The 13,119-nt window shown below is 37.2% G+C and overlaps 2 long non-coding RNA genes across 3 annotated transcripts; both read right to left on the minus strand.

Moving 5' to 3' along the window:
- Positions 1–7,979: 7,979 nt before the first annotated feature.
- LOC121402071 lies at positions 7,980–11,510 on the minus strand. Of its 2 annotated transcripts, none has more exons than XR_005966514.1 (2): positions 11,465–11,510; positions 7,980–8,086 (listed from the first exon to the last, which is right to left on the minus strand). It is a non-coding gene; the product is annotated as an uncharacterized LOC121402071 (long non-coding RNA). The 2 variants fall into 2 exon arrangements; XR_005966515.1 differs by lacking the exon at positions 11,465–11,510 and adding an exon at positions 10,697–10,758.
- Positions 11,511–12,242: 732 nt separating this feature from the next.
- Positions 12,243–12,917, minus strand: LOC121402072. Its single transcript, XR_005966516.1, has 3 exons — positions 12,769–12,917; positions 12,573–12,655; positions 12,243–12,291 (listed from the first exon to the last, which is right to left on the minus strand). It is a non-coding gene; the product is annotated as an uncharacterized LOC121402072 (long non-coding RNA).
- Between the last annotated feature and the right edge of the window lie 202 nt (positions 12,918–13,119).

Here is a 13,119-nt window from a genome sequence, read left to right on the forward strand (position 1 = left end):
CCGAAAAATCGTAAGATGTTCAATCGTTTGAATCCCACTAACCACACGATAATTTCGAAGGATTGGTCGGACTTTGCTAAAATTGGTCGTTCGGCAAGAGAAATCTTTGCATCTATGGGGACCTTTACTTTTATTGGACAGCATTTCTGATGATGGTGGAATAATTATTAATCAAGCTTTTAATTATAGTGTAAAGATCAGGTCCCATTGCATTATAATTACCTCTATTAGATACTGTGCAAAAATACACTTTTTTGCCGAAAGGTTAAAGAAAAAGGAAAGGATTTAAATTAAAATAACTTTAATATAATTACCATACTTCTGCCTCCCAACCCGCTACAGCAGTTCTTCTGGATGTGCATTATTTAATCCAGCTTGAAGTCTTGAAAGTGAGCGCTCTCTTCAGTAGATTGCAGTTTCCATTTTCAAGCTGCTGATGTCACTCCCGTCCGTGTCTCCTACACTGTAAACTGCAGTAGTAGTCATAGAAAAAATGGAGGAGAGTTCCGATTGGACAATGGGATTAAGTGGGGCAGAGCTAACGAGGGCAAGCCTTTCAGCACGTACAGGCTGAATATGCTAATACAGAAAGAAAAAATGTCAGCAGCAGCTCAGCAGTGAAGTGCGCATGTGTATGCCTGGGGAAATATCTGTTAGAGGAGAAAGGGAAGCAGGTCTGGATTGAAACAGGTACTTAATAGCAGGACCTGAATTTGCCATTACAAAGGCAAACTAAGCAATATTACACTGAGCTGGGGGAATATGTTAAAGACTATATTAAGGCTGAGATTTTTAGTGAATGTTGTTTAGAGACTTTCCTTCTCCTTTAAATGAGCATGATTATGGGCTAAAACAGGTTACGTAGAAAAAAAAAGGATTCATGATTTCTAAAGAAGCACATATGTAAGTTTAGCTAAAGAAAATTATATTTCAGAGTCATTTGTTACTGCTCATAAAAAAACTTACAAAGCTGTACAGTCCCTCATGGTTTCTCTGTATCAATACAAAACTGATATATTTTAAGACAGTACCTGGCTTAAGGTTCTGGGTAACATAGAAGGAAAGCAGTCCACCCTGTTCTCTTGCCTAAAGATCCACTGTAACATATAACAAAGATGTTTTACACCCAAGCTGCTGGAACATCTCTACCTTAAAAAAAATATACTAGTGTTCTTGATATTTGTGAGCCAGAAAGACAATGGCTCTTTAATCCAGAAGCCACAAATCCTTTAGAGACAACAAATGGAATGGTAGCTTTCAAAAAAAATCCTCTAGTATCTCACCTATTTCTATTTCTTTCCTTGTACAATAATATGTTTTCATTAAACTAGTGTTCTAGGCATTGGAGAGAATTTCTGACTGGTAATGTAGGATTAGCCACGTCAGAGCTGACAGTAAGCTTAAAATATAGCAGTAGATGCTGGAGAAATCGTATTACATGAGTGTTTAATGATATCAGTCTGAGTTGATTGCTGTAAATATTATATGTGATTTAAATTAAAAAAACTCCATTGTTATCCAGCCTAAATTAATCCCTATTTTACAAATGAGTTCATTCAGAATCAAGTTTCAATCTGAGGTGTCAAAATAACCGGTCAATATTGAAGGATGCCTTGGAGACATACTCCGCAGTATTCGAGACTATTTCTTTTTTGCCTTTATTTTTTGTAGTATTTCAGTTATTTTATTGCAGGTTTCAGCAAAAACATTTAGGGGCAGATTAATCAAATATTGAATTTTTTCTACGTAAGTCAAAAGGGAATTGTCCTAGGCAAAGCTCTAAGCTTTTGGTTGATTTGAGTTTTTTCAAGACATAAACTCGATCAGAGTTTTTTCCCCCATTGTTTTACATTTGAGTTTTTGACATTCACATTTTTTCATAAATACCCAAACATTCAAAATTTGAGTTTATCCGAGGTAGAAAACCCCTTGCACAACTATTCTTGATAAATATACCCCTTAACATTCAGGATTAATTTATTTTCAGTTTCTGGGGTCAGGGACTCCAACAAGCAGACATTGTTTTCAGTTTTTATTGGATAAAGAGAGTTTTTCTACCAGGGGAATGCTCTTATAAACTATACCAAACCACTGAAAGATTTGTGGGGACATCCTGAGCTGTTCAAACCCGACAAGAAAGTGTTTTATTACAGTATTCCCTGCTTTGACAAATGCCAATTTAACAGTCACACACTTTTTTCCTATCGGGTGTTATTAGTTTTGCAAAAAAGATGTATAAAAAAATCATTGCAATAGTTTTAAAGAAATGAAATCTATAACCTTTTGTCATGCTTATGATTTTAGTGCACACACACAAATACTTGCATATAGTCCTAACATTAATTGATAATTGTCAAAACAAATATTGTTGAAGTTTTGGGGCTCCTTAATAACCGTTTCACTTTGTAATGCAAAAATAAATCTGCATCAAGCCATCAAAACAGGAACAGCACCTCACTTTTATGATATTACCAAGGAAACAAAAGGCAGAATGCAAACCAATAGGTGCATATGAAAAGTGAGTGTGAATATATCTGCAATTCCTTTATATTTTATAGATGCAACAATGGAATATACAGTACATCATACTCAACCTGCGCTGCCATAATCAACCTGTTTATTTGTTTCAGTTTCTAATTTATTCGAAACTGTCATTTAGAGAAATCCAGCAACTAAAGCGAATAAATCAATACTGTAATATTTATAAATCATAACTTATTGTACTTACTTGCAAAGGAAATAAAATGTAAATCTTTCATTTATACTTATTTGTGTGATTATTTGGTACACCGTTATTTTCATAAAACCATTACATGGCCAAGAGTCCGCACAAGCACAGAATATTGTGTTAATCACCTGAACAGTGTTATTGGACTGATGTGTATGAGCATGTGTTTAAAGGGGTAAATAAATTATCTTGGAATTTTTTTTTTCGAGATTTATTCTACCCCGAGGTTAAAAGTCCGAATTTGAAAATACTCCCTCTCAGACCTGTCGAGATCATGTAGAAGTCAATGACAGATGCCCCTTTCACAATTGGAAGATATAGTGAATAAAGTAAAATTATTATTGTAAATTATAAGGATCTTATAAATTACCGAAGTCATGGAACTCCGAGGTAACTTCTAATATCCTCATATTTTGCAAAAGGGGGTACTTTATTTATTGTAATACAGAAGATTCAGTGAGTCATGTGACAGAAATGACATCACTACTCACCGTTTATAACTGATGCCATCAGTACTTACCGTTTATAAAGATATAATTTACAAGATATTCATGGTTTTTGTGTATTAGATCATGATCTGCGCTGTGTTTTAGGTGATAATCCGAAAAAAAACATTTTGGGGTGTCAAATCCAAAAATTTGTACAATTCAATTTTTTGTCCATATTTTATGCAGTCTTTTCCCACAATGAGTTTTTCCAGTTATTTTATTGATAAATAAGGTAAAATTGTGGGTGGGAAGTTGGGCCAAATTTGTTTTAATAAGGTTAAGAGAATTTTTTGAGTTTTAGTGAAAAAAAACAAAGTGTAAAAACCATGAAAACCTCTGATGCAAAACTTCACCAATGAAAAGTTGTTGAGGTGCTATAGAAGTCGCTGGGAACTACAGTGATCTTATTGAAGAACTTTAAATAAATTCTGACTTTTAGAGGTTTTCGGATTTTTTGGATCAGCTTTTACTTGATGAAGTTTGGTTATAAGGTTTTTGTGTTTTTTCACATAATAAGGGGCAAATTCATCAAGGGTCGAATTTCGAGGGGTTAAATCCCTCGAAATTCGACTGGGGAATAGAATCGAATAGAATCGAATAGGCAATTCAGGCGAATTTACACGCTGGCGAATAGTCGAATTGGCGAATATTCGCCAGGCGAATAGGCACTCGATCGAATATTCGCTCGAAGGATTTTCATTCGATCGAATGCCTTTTTATTCGATCAAAAACTTGGAAAACAAGCCTATGGGACTTTCCCATAGGCTTTTAAAGCAATTCGGTAGGTTTTAGGTGGCGAAGTAGGCAGTCGAAGTATTTTTAAAAGAGACAGTACTTCGACTATCAAATGGGCGAATAGTCGCAGCGTTTTTGCGCTCGATCCAGTACTTCGACTATCGAATGGCGAATAGTCGCAGCGTTTTTGTGCTCGATCTATACGAATCATTCGACTCAGGCGAATTTACGCCAATTCGATAGTCGAGGAGCACAAAATTTCGAAGTTTGTTTACTTCGAATCCTTCACTCGAAGTTAGTGAATCGGCCCCTAAATGTAGACATTTTAGAGCTTTAGAATTTTTTTTGTGATTAGTTGAAAAAAACACAAAAACCACTACGAATTCGAATATCGAATTCCAAGGATTTACCGCAAATGCTACGATCGAACGATCGAAGGATTTTAATCGATCGATCAAAGGATTTTCGTTCGATAGAAAAAAGCTTAGAAAAGTGATGGGGATAGTGATAGGCTAACATTGTACCTCGGTAGGTTTAAACTGCCGAAGTATGTAGTCGAAGTTTTTTTTAAAGAGACAGTACTTTGACTATTGAATGGTCGAAAAGTCTAACGATTTTTAGTTAGAATCGGTCATACCCAAAAAAATACTTCAAATTTCGAAGTTTTTTAATTTGAATCCTTCACTCAAGCTTAGTAAATGTGCCCCTAAGTATTGAAAGGTATATGTGCTAACATTTATCCTGTTTAGGTATTATTTATCTAACAGGAGAATTAATAATGTGCGCGGTTTGCCCAGGTCTAGTAATCCATAGCAAATGTCAGATATTTTTGACAAGTAGATGCTACCTGCTGATTGGTTGCTCTTAATAGACAAGTAAGCATCCCAATGGGATTACTTTAGACAACTTTCCACACCAGCCTTTATAGATTACATTTTTGGCCAACTATCTATATTGACATTTTTTCTCACACTATTATTTATGAAAATTTTATACACAAAAATGCACTAGAATAATATCTCTTCCAAGTAAGACATTGCCAGAGGAGTCCATTATTAGACCATAGAAAAAACCATTTTTGACAACTTTTAAAAATACATTACACAGTTTATAATGCATTGTACCACCCCAGAGCAGAGGAATACCTTAAATAAACATAATTACAACATCAAAGTATTACAACATATACCTTATTATAGACTTTTATAAGAATAAGTTATTTTTGTTCCATAAAAACATTGATGTGTGTTCCCTTAAAACCTCATAAATATATCAGTAAAATTACAGCAGTCGAAACATTTTTCAGTCTTGCTTATCATCGCTGAAACATTTTAACCTTATCTTAAGTATCATATCATGTTTAATTCAACCGATCAAGTTTAGAATTTAAAACCATCTAAACGGCTTTGCTAATTATCTGCTTAGTTCTGCTGCTAGATAATCTTACTTATATGCTTAACTGCAGGATGTCATTAAGGGGCCCATTCATTAAGTTTGAGTGATGGAATAGAAGAAAAAATACTTCGAATTTCGAAGTGTTTTTTTGGCTACTTCAACCATCGAATGGGTATACTTCGACCTTTGACTACGACTTCGAATCGAACGATTCGAACTAAAAATCGTTAGACTATTCGACCATTCGATAGTGGAAGTACCGTCTCTTTAAGAAAAAACTTCGACCCCCTAGTTCGCCACCTAAAAGTTACCAAACTCAACGTTAGCCTATGGGGAAGGTCCCCATAGGCTTGGCTAACTTTTTTTGGTCGAAGGATAATCCTTCGATCGTTGGAATAAAATCCTTCGAATCGTTCGACTTCGAACGATTCGAAGTCGAAGGGTTTTCATTCCCCAGTCGAATATCGAGGGTTAATTAACCCTCGATATTCGACCCTTGATGCATTTGCCCCTAAGTGTTAAACCTAAATGTTTCTTTAATTAGCCTTTAAATGTACGTAATAGATATATTCCACATGGTGCTGTTCTTGTGCAGGAGATGACACTAAAAGCACTATGGCTGCTTTAGTTCAATCATGAAGTAGTGTAAGACAAAGACCATCTTATAAACTATATAAACCATGTTTTGTATATCACACTAGCTGCATAGGTTTAAACAAAAGCTAAGTTAGGCAGCAGAATTATCATTTCAAAGCTAAATGACTGTTCATATTATTCCCTATACTAATACTCACTGAGGCATCTACTTGTTCACAACACTAACTATTTTGTATTCCATAATCTATTGAAGAACACTAACCCTTACATTCAGAACATTAAAGGGATACTGAGCAGTTGAGTGTGGTATCCATTATCCAGAAACCCGCTTTTCAGAGAGGTGAAATTCAATTTTATCAAAATAATCCAAATTTTTAAAAAATATTTCTTTTATCTGTTCAATAATAAAACATTACCTTGTACTTATAGTTAATCCTTATTGGAAGCAAAATCAGCCTATTGGGTTTATTTAATGTTTACATGATTCTCTAGTAGACTTAAGGTATAAAGATCCAGATTATGGAAAGAACTGTTAAGGTCCCGAGCATTCTGGATAACAGGTCCCATATCTATAATAGGTATGGCATGGCAGAAATTAAAAGAAAAACTCTTCCAGTATCCCTTTAATGTTCATTTATTCCAGAATCAAATCTGAGCAGTGAAAGGTGAAACAAAGGTAAAATTAATGGGGTGAGGTGATAATTTCTTTGTTTTTTTTAGATTTCTAACTTTCTGTCACAGATCAGCATTAAAGAATTGAGAACAGCACAAATGACCCATTATATATTTAGCAATTAATTGATTTTTAAAATGTGTAACATCAGTTATGTCCAGTATATAGTTTATTTAGAATCGTCCACCAAAAATATATAACTCCCCTCCCCCCAATGATCAAGAACATGGGAAAACACTAGTAGCCATTGCATAGATGAGCCCAATGGTCCTTCCTGTCGAGCAGTAGATCAATCTTGTTAATGGGGAATGCCCAGTGATGAAATTAACTTGTATGGCATGAGGCTGCCTTCTTCATTTTGCAGAAATATGTCCTGAACTGCCTCCTTCTGCAGAGCCTTTGGGTCTCCCTGTTATATAAATTTAAATAGGTTACATGCTCTATTACTACTATATTAACCCTTTAAGTGCCAGCAGAATTTCACATTTTGGTTACGCGAAATGCCAGCCGTTTTTAAGCATTTTGTACTTGTTCAGATTAACAAGGTTTAATTGTAGGAAAACCTCCACGAAACTAGGAAAATTATATATTGTTTTTTTCGTTACAAATTGGGCTTCGACATGCAAGTGGAATTTTGTGACTTTTCAGGAGATTTAATGTATATTTTGGGTGAAATATGTAAAAAAAATAAAAATTTGTTAAAAAATTGTGTATATCTTGAGTTTTTTTTCCACAGAAAAGTTAATTTTACATGAATTTTTTTTCTGTTTCTAAAAGCCCAGATCCTGCCAAGTCCAATGATACCAAATATGTATCAGTAACCCACTTTCTTTGTCCAGGAGTAACCCCCAAACTAAAACAGCAGTTTGTATAATTTTACACCAGAACAAAGTAGATAAGCACACGTGACAGTTGATGCTGCATAACTTATATGTAAATCTAACTTATCCCTTCATGTTTGGTATTTTTAAAAACTACAGACCTTCAGGTTTCTAGGGGTGGTGTAGTTTTCACTCAAAATTCAAACACATTTTACCAGTGCATCATGATATTTAGAGCTTTTTTGTTGCATTTTTAGTTTTTTTCTAAAATGCAAACTAAGACGCAGGAACAAATGTAAATCTGACAAAATAACACCGTTCTAAATGCTATAACTACAGACAATTTGAAAGACAAACTTCTCTTGAATAAAACGATACCCCATATGTATGGATACACATAGAGACGCAGCCCCCAAATACCCCAAAACAGGAGCAACGCATAAGGGCAATTGCAGTTGAAAATCTGGGGGCTGCGCTCTATGTGTACTACTTGCAGTTCTTCAGTCTAAACACCCCCAAACTGTGAAATAACCCCCACAAACCATATATGTCCGAAAAGTGCACTTCTTCAGCTATTCAAAGATGCGATTGTTGCTTTTCTACACGGAAAATTGTGGGCGCAGTCATTCGGAGAAGTCAGCGATTTGGTCTGAAATAAATGAAAAAAGAGTTCCAAAGTTAGATTTCTCCCTAAGTTTCCATGGCAACTAACAAAAACCTGCTCAATAACAATCTGCAGGTTCCCCTGAATAGAACGATACCCCATATGTATGGATAAACATAGAGAGGCAGCCCCCAAACACCCTAAAACAGAAGCAACACATAAGGGTAATTGCAGTTGAAAATCTGGGGGCTGCTCTCTATGTGTACTACTTGTAGTTTTTCAGTCTAAACACCCCCCAAACTGTAAAATAACCCCTACAAACCATATATGTCCAAAAAGTACACTTCTTCACCTATTCAAAGATGCCATTCTTGCTTTTCTACATGGAGGATTGGGTCCGCAGTCGTTCATAGAAGTCAGCGATTTGGTCTGAAATAAAGGAAAAAAGAGTTACAAAGTTCAATTTCTCCCTAAGTTTCCATGGCAACTAAAAAAAACCTGCTCAATGACAATCTGCAAGTTCTCCTGAATAGAACAATACCCCATATGTTTGGATAAACATAGAGACGCAGCCGCAAAACACCCCAAAACAGGAGCAACGCATAAGGGCAATTGCAGTTGAAAATCTGGGGGCTGCGCTCTATGTGTACTACTTGTAGTTTTTCAGTCTAAACACCCCCCAAACTGTAAAATAACCCCTGCAAACCATATATGTCCGAAAAGTACACTTCTTCACCTATTCAAAGATGCCATTCTTGCTTTTCTACATGGAGGATTGGGTCCGCAGTCGTTCGTAGAAGTCAGCGATATGGTCTGAAATAAAGGAAAAAAGAGTTACAAAGTTCGATTTCTCCCTAAGTTTCCATGGCAACTAAAAAAAACCTGCTCAATGACAATCTGCAAGTTCTCCTGAATAGAACAATACCCCATATGTATGGATAAACATAGAGACGCAGCCCCCAAACACCCCAAAACCGGAGCAACGCATAAGGGCAATTGCAGTTGAAAATCTGGGGGCTGCGCTCTATGTGTACTACTTGTAGTTTTTCAGTCTAAACACCCCCCAAACTGTAAAATAACCCCTACAAACCATATATGTCTGAAAAGTACACTTCTTCACCTATTCAAAGAAGCCAGTCTTGCTTTTCTACATGGAGGATTGGGTCCGCAGTCGTTCGTAGAAGTCAGCGATTTGGTCTGAAATAAAGGAAAAAAGAGTTACAAAGTTCAATTTCTCCCTAAGTTTCCATGGCAACTAAAAAACACCTGCTCAGTGACAATCTGCAAGTTCTCCTGAATATAACAATACCCCATATGTATGGATAAACATAGAGACGCAGCCCCCAAACACCCCAAAACAGGAGCAACGCATAAGGGCAATTGCAGTTGAAAATCTGGGGGCTGCGCTCTATGTGTACTACTTGTAGTTTTTCAGTCTAAACACCCCCCAAACTGTAAAATAATCCCTACAAACCATATATGTCCGAAAAGTACACTTCTTCACCTATTCAAAGAAGCCAGTCTTGCTTTTCTACATGGAGGATTGGGTCCGCAGTCGTTCGTAGAAGTCAGCGATTTGGTCTGAAATAAAGGAAAAAGAGTTACAAAGTTCGATTTCTCCCTAAGTTTCCATGGCAACTAAAAAAAACCTGCTCAATGACAATCTGCAAGTTCTCCTGAATAGAACAATACCCCATATATATGGATAAACATAGAGACGCAGCCCCCAAACACCCCAAAACAGGAGCAACGCATAAGGGCAATTGCAGTTGAAAATCTGGGGGCTGCGCTCTATGTGTACTACTTGTAGTTTTTCAGTCTAAACACCCCCCAAACTGTAAAATAACCCCTACAAATCATATATGTCCGAAAAGTACACTTCTTCACCTATTCAAAGATGCCATTCTTGCTTTTCTACATGGAGGATTGGGTCCGCAGTCGTTCGTAGAAGTCAGCGATTTGGTCTGAAATAAAGGAAAAAAGAGTTACAAAGTTCAATTTCTCCCTAAGTTTCCATGGCAACTAAAAAAAACCTGCTCAATGACAATCTGCAAGTTCTCCTGAATATAACAATACCCCATATGTATGGATAAACATAGAGACGCAGCCCCCAAACACCCCAAAACAGGAGCAACGCATAAGGGCAATTGCAGTTGAAAATCTGGGGGCTGCGCTCTATGTGTACTACTTGTAGTTTTTCAGTCTAAACACCCCCCAAACTGTAAAATAACCCCTACAAACCATATATGTCCGAAAAGTACACTTCTTCACCTATTCAAAGAAGCCAGTCTTGCTTTTCTACATGGAGGATTGGGTCCGCAGTCGTTCGTAGAAGTCAGCGATTTGGTCTGAAATAAAGGAAAAAAGAGTTACAAAGTTCAATTTCTCCCTAAGTTTCCATGGCAACTAAAAAAAACCTGCTCAGTGACAATCTGCAAGTTATCCTGAATAGAACAATACCCCATATATATGGATAAACATAGAGACGCAGCCCCCAAACACCCCAAAACAGGAGCAACGCATAAGGGCAATTGCAGTTGAAAATCTGGGGGCTGCGCTCTATGTGTACTACTTGTAGTTTTTCAGTCTAAACACCCCCCAAACTGTAAAATAACCCCTACAAACCATATATGTCCGAAAAGTACACTTCTTCACCTATTCAAAGATGCCATTCTTGCTTTTCTACATGGAGGATTGGGTCCGCAGTCGTTCGTAGAAGTCAGCGATTTGGTCTGAAATAAAGGAAAAAAGAGTTACAAAGTTCAATTTCTCCCTAAGTTTCCATGGCAACTAAAAAAAACCTACTCAATGACAATCTGCAAGTTCTCCTGAATAGAACAATACCCCATATGTATGGATAAACATAGAGACGTAGCCCCCAAACACCCCAAAACAGGAGCAACGCATAAGGGCAATTGCAGTTGAAAATCTGGGGGCTGCTCTCTATGTGTACTACTTGCAGTTTTTCAGTCTAAACACCCCCCAAACTGTGAAATAACCCCCACAAACCATATATGTCCGAAAAGTACACTTCTTCACCTATTCAAAGATGCCAGTCTTGCTTTTCTACATGGAGGATTGTGTCTGCAGTCGTTCGTAGAAGTCAGCGATTTGGTCTGAAATAAAGGAAAAGAGAGTTACAAAGTTCGATTTCTCCCTAAGTTTCCATGGCAACTAAAAAAAACCTGCTCAATGACAATCTGCAAGTTCTCCTGAATAGAACAATACCCCATATGTATGGATAAACATAGAGACGTAGCCCCCAAACACCCCAAAACAGGAGCAACGCATAAGGGCAATTGCAGTTGAAAATCTGGGGGCTGCTCTCTATGTGTACTACTTGTAGTTTTTCAGTCTAAACACCCCCCAAACTGTGAAATAACCCCCACAAACCATATATGTCCGAAAAGTACACTTCTTCACCTATTCAAAGATGCCATTCTTGCTTTTCTACATGGAGGATTGTGTCTGCAGTCGTTCGTAGAAGTCAGCGATTTGGTCTGAAATAAAGGAAAAGAGAGTTACAAAGTTCGATTTCTCCCTAAGTTTCCATGGCAACTAAAAAAAACCTGCTCAATGACAATCTGCAAGTTCTCCTGAATAGAACAATACCCCATATGTATGGATAAACATAGAGACGTAGCCCCCAAACACCCCAAAACAGGAGCAACGCATAAGGGCAATTGCAGTTGAAAATCTGGGGGCTGCTCTCTATGTGTACTACTTGTAGTTTTTCAGTCTAAACACCCCCCAAACTGTGAAATAACCCCCACAAACCATATATGTCCGAAAAGTACACTTCTTCACCTATTCAAAGATGCCATTCTTGCTTTTCTAAATGGAGGATTGTGTCTGCAGTCGTTCGTAGAAGTCAGCGATTTGGTCTGAAATAAAGGAAAAGAGAGTTAAAAAGTTCGATTTCTCCCTAAGTTTCCATGGCAACTAAAAAAAACCTGCTCAATGACAATCTGCAAGTTCCCCTGAATAGAACGATACTCCATACGTATGGATACACATAGAGACGCAGCCACCGAACACCCCAACACAGGCACAATGCATAATATTGGGGCTGTGAATTTATGTGCAGTTCTCAACTCTTTTCATTCTAAACTGCCCCTTACCTGTGAAATAACCCCAACAAGCCATCTATTTCCTAAAAGTACACTTCTTCAGCTTTTCAAAGATGCCATTCTTTCTTTTCTACACAGAGAATTGTGGCTGCAGTTCTTTGTAGAAGACAGCGATTTGGTCTGAAATAAAGGAAAAAAGAGTTACAAAGTTCGATTTCTCCCTAAGTTTCCATGACAACTAACAAAAACCTGCTCAATGGCAATCTGCAAGTTCCCCTGAATAAAACGATACCCCATATGTATGGATACACATAGAGACGCAGCCACCCAACACCCCAACACAGGCACAATGCATAATATTCGGGCTGTGAAGTTATGTGAATGCATCCATATTTTATCCTAAACTGTCCCTAAACAATAAAATAACCCCCACAAACTATAGATTTCTTGAAAATAAACACCTTCAACTATTCAGAGATGCCATTCCTGCTTTACTACGTGGATAATTGTGGCCACAATCCTTTGTAGAACTCAGTGCTTTGGTCTGAAATAAAGGAAAAGACAATTTACAAAGTTAGATTTATACCCAATAATTTTGGGACTACTCTGATGGATCTGCATCTGGGCCCCACTACCCCAAAAATATATTTCACTCACCCTTTTCGATTTAGTGGAGCGTCTGAGTTTCATCTGTCCTGTTGTGCAACGACTTCATCTGTCCTGTTGTGCTTCTTCCTACACTTCACCAATGACAAAATCTGTACCACATTTGCAAATATATTTACCAACAGAATCCATAGTAATCATGCAAAAAATGTAGGATAGGAAGGAGCATTACAATCCGCAGACTTGGCTGCAAAATACCTTTATTGTCACAACATGTTTCGGATCATCATGGATCCTCACTTGAAAAAGGATCCATGATGATCCGAAACATGCTGTGACAATAAAGGTATTTTGCAGCCAAGTCTGCGGATTGTAATGCTCCTTCCTATCCTACATTTTTTG

Source organism: Xenopus laevis, chromosome 3S (genome assembly GCF_017654675.1).
Source record: "Xenopus laevis strain J_2021 chromosome 3S, Xenopus_laevis_v10.1, whole genome shotgun sequence".
NCBI lineage: Eukaryota > Metazoa > Chordata > Amphibia > Anura > Pipidae > Xenopus > Xenopus laevis.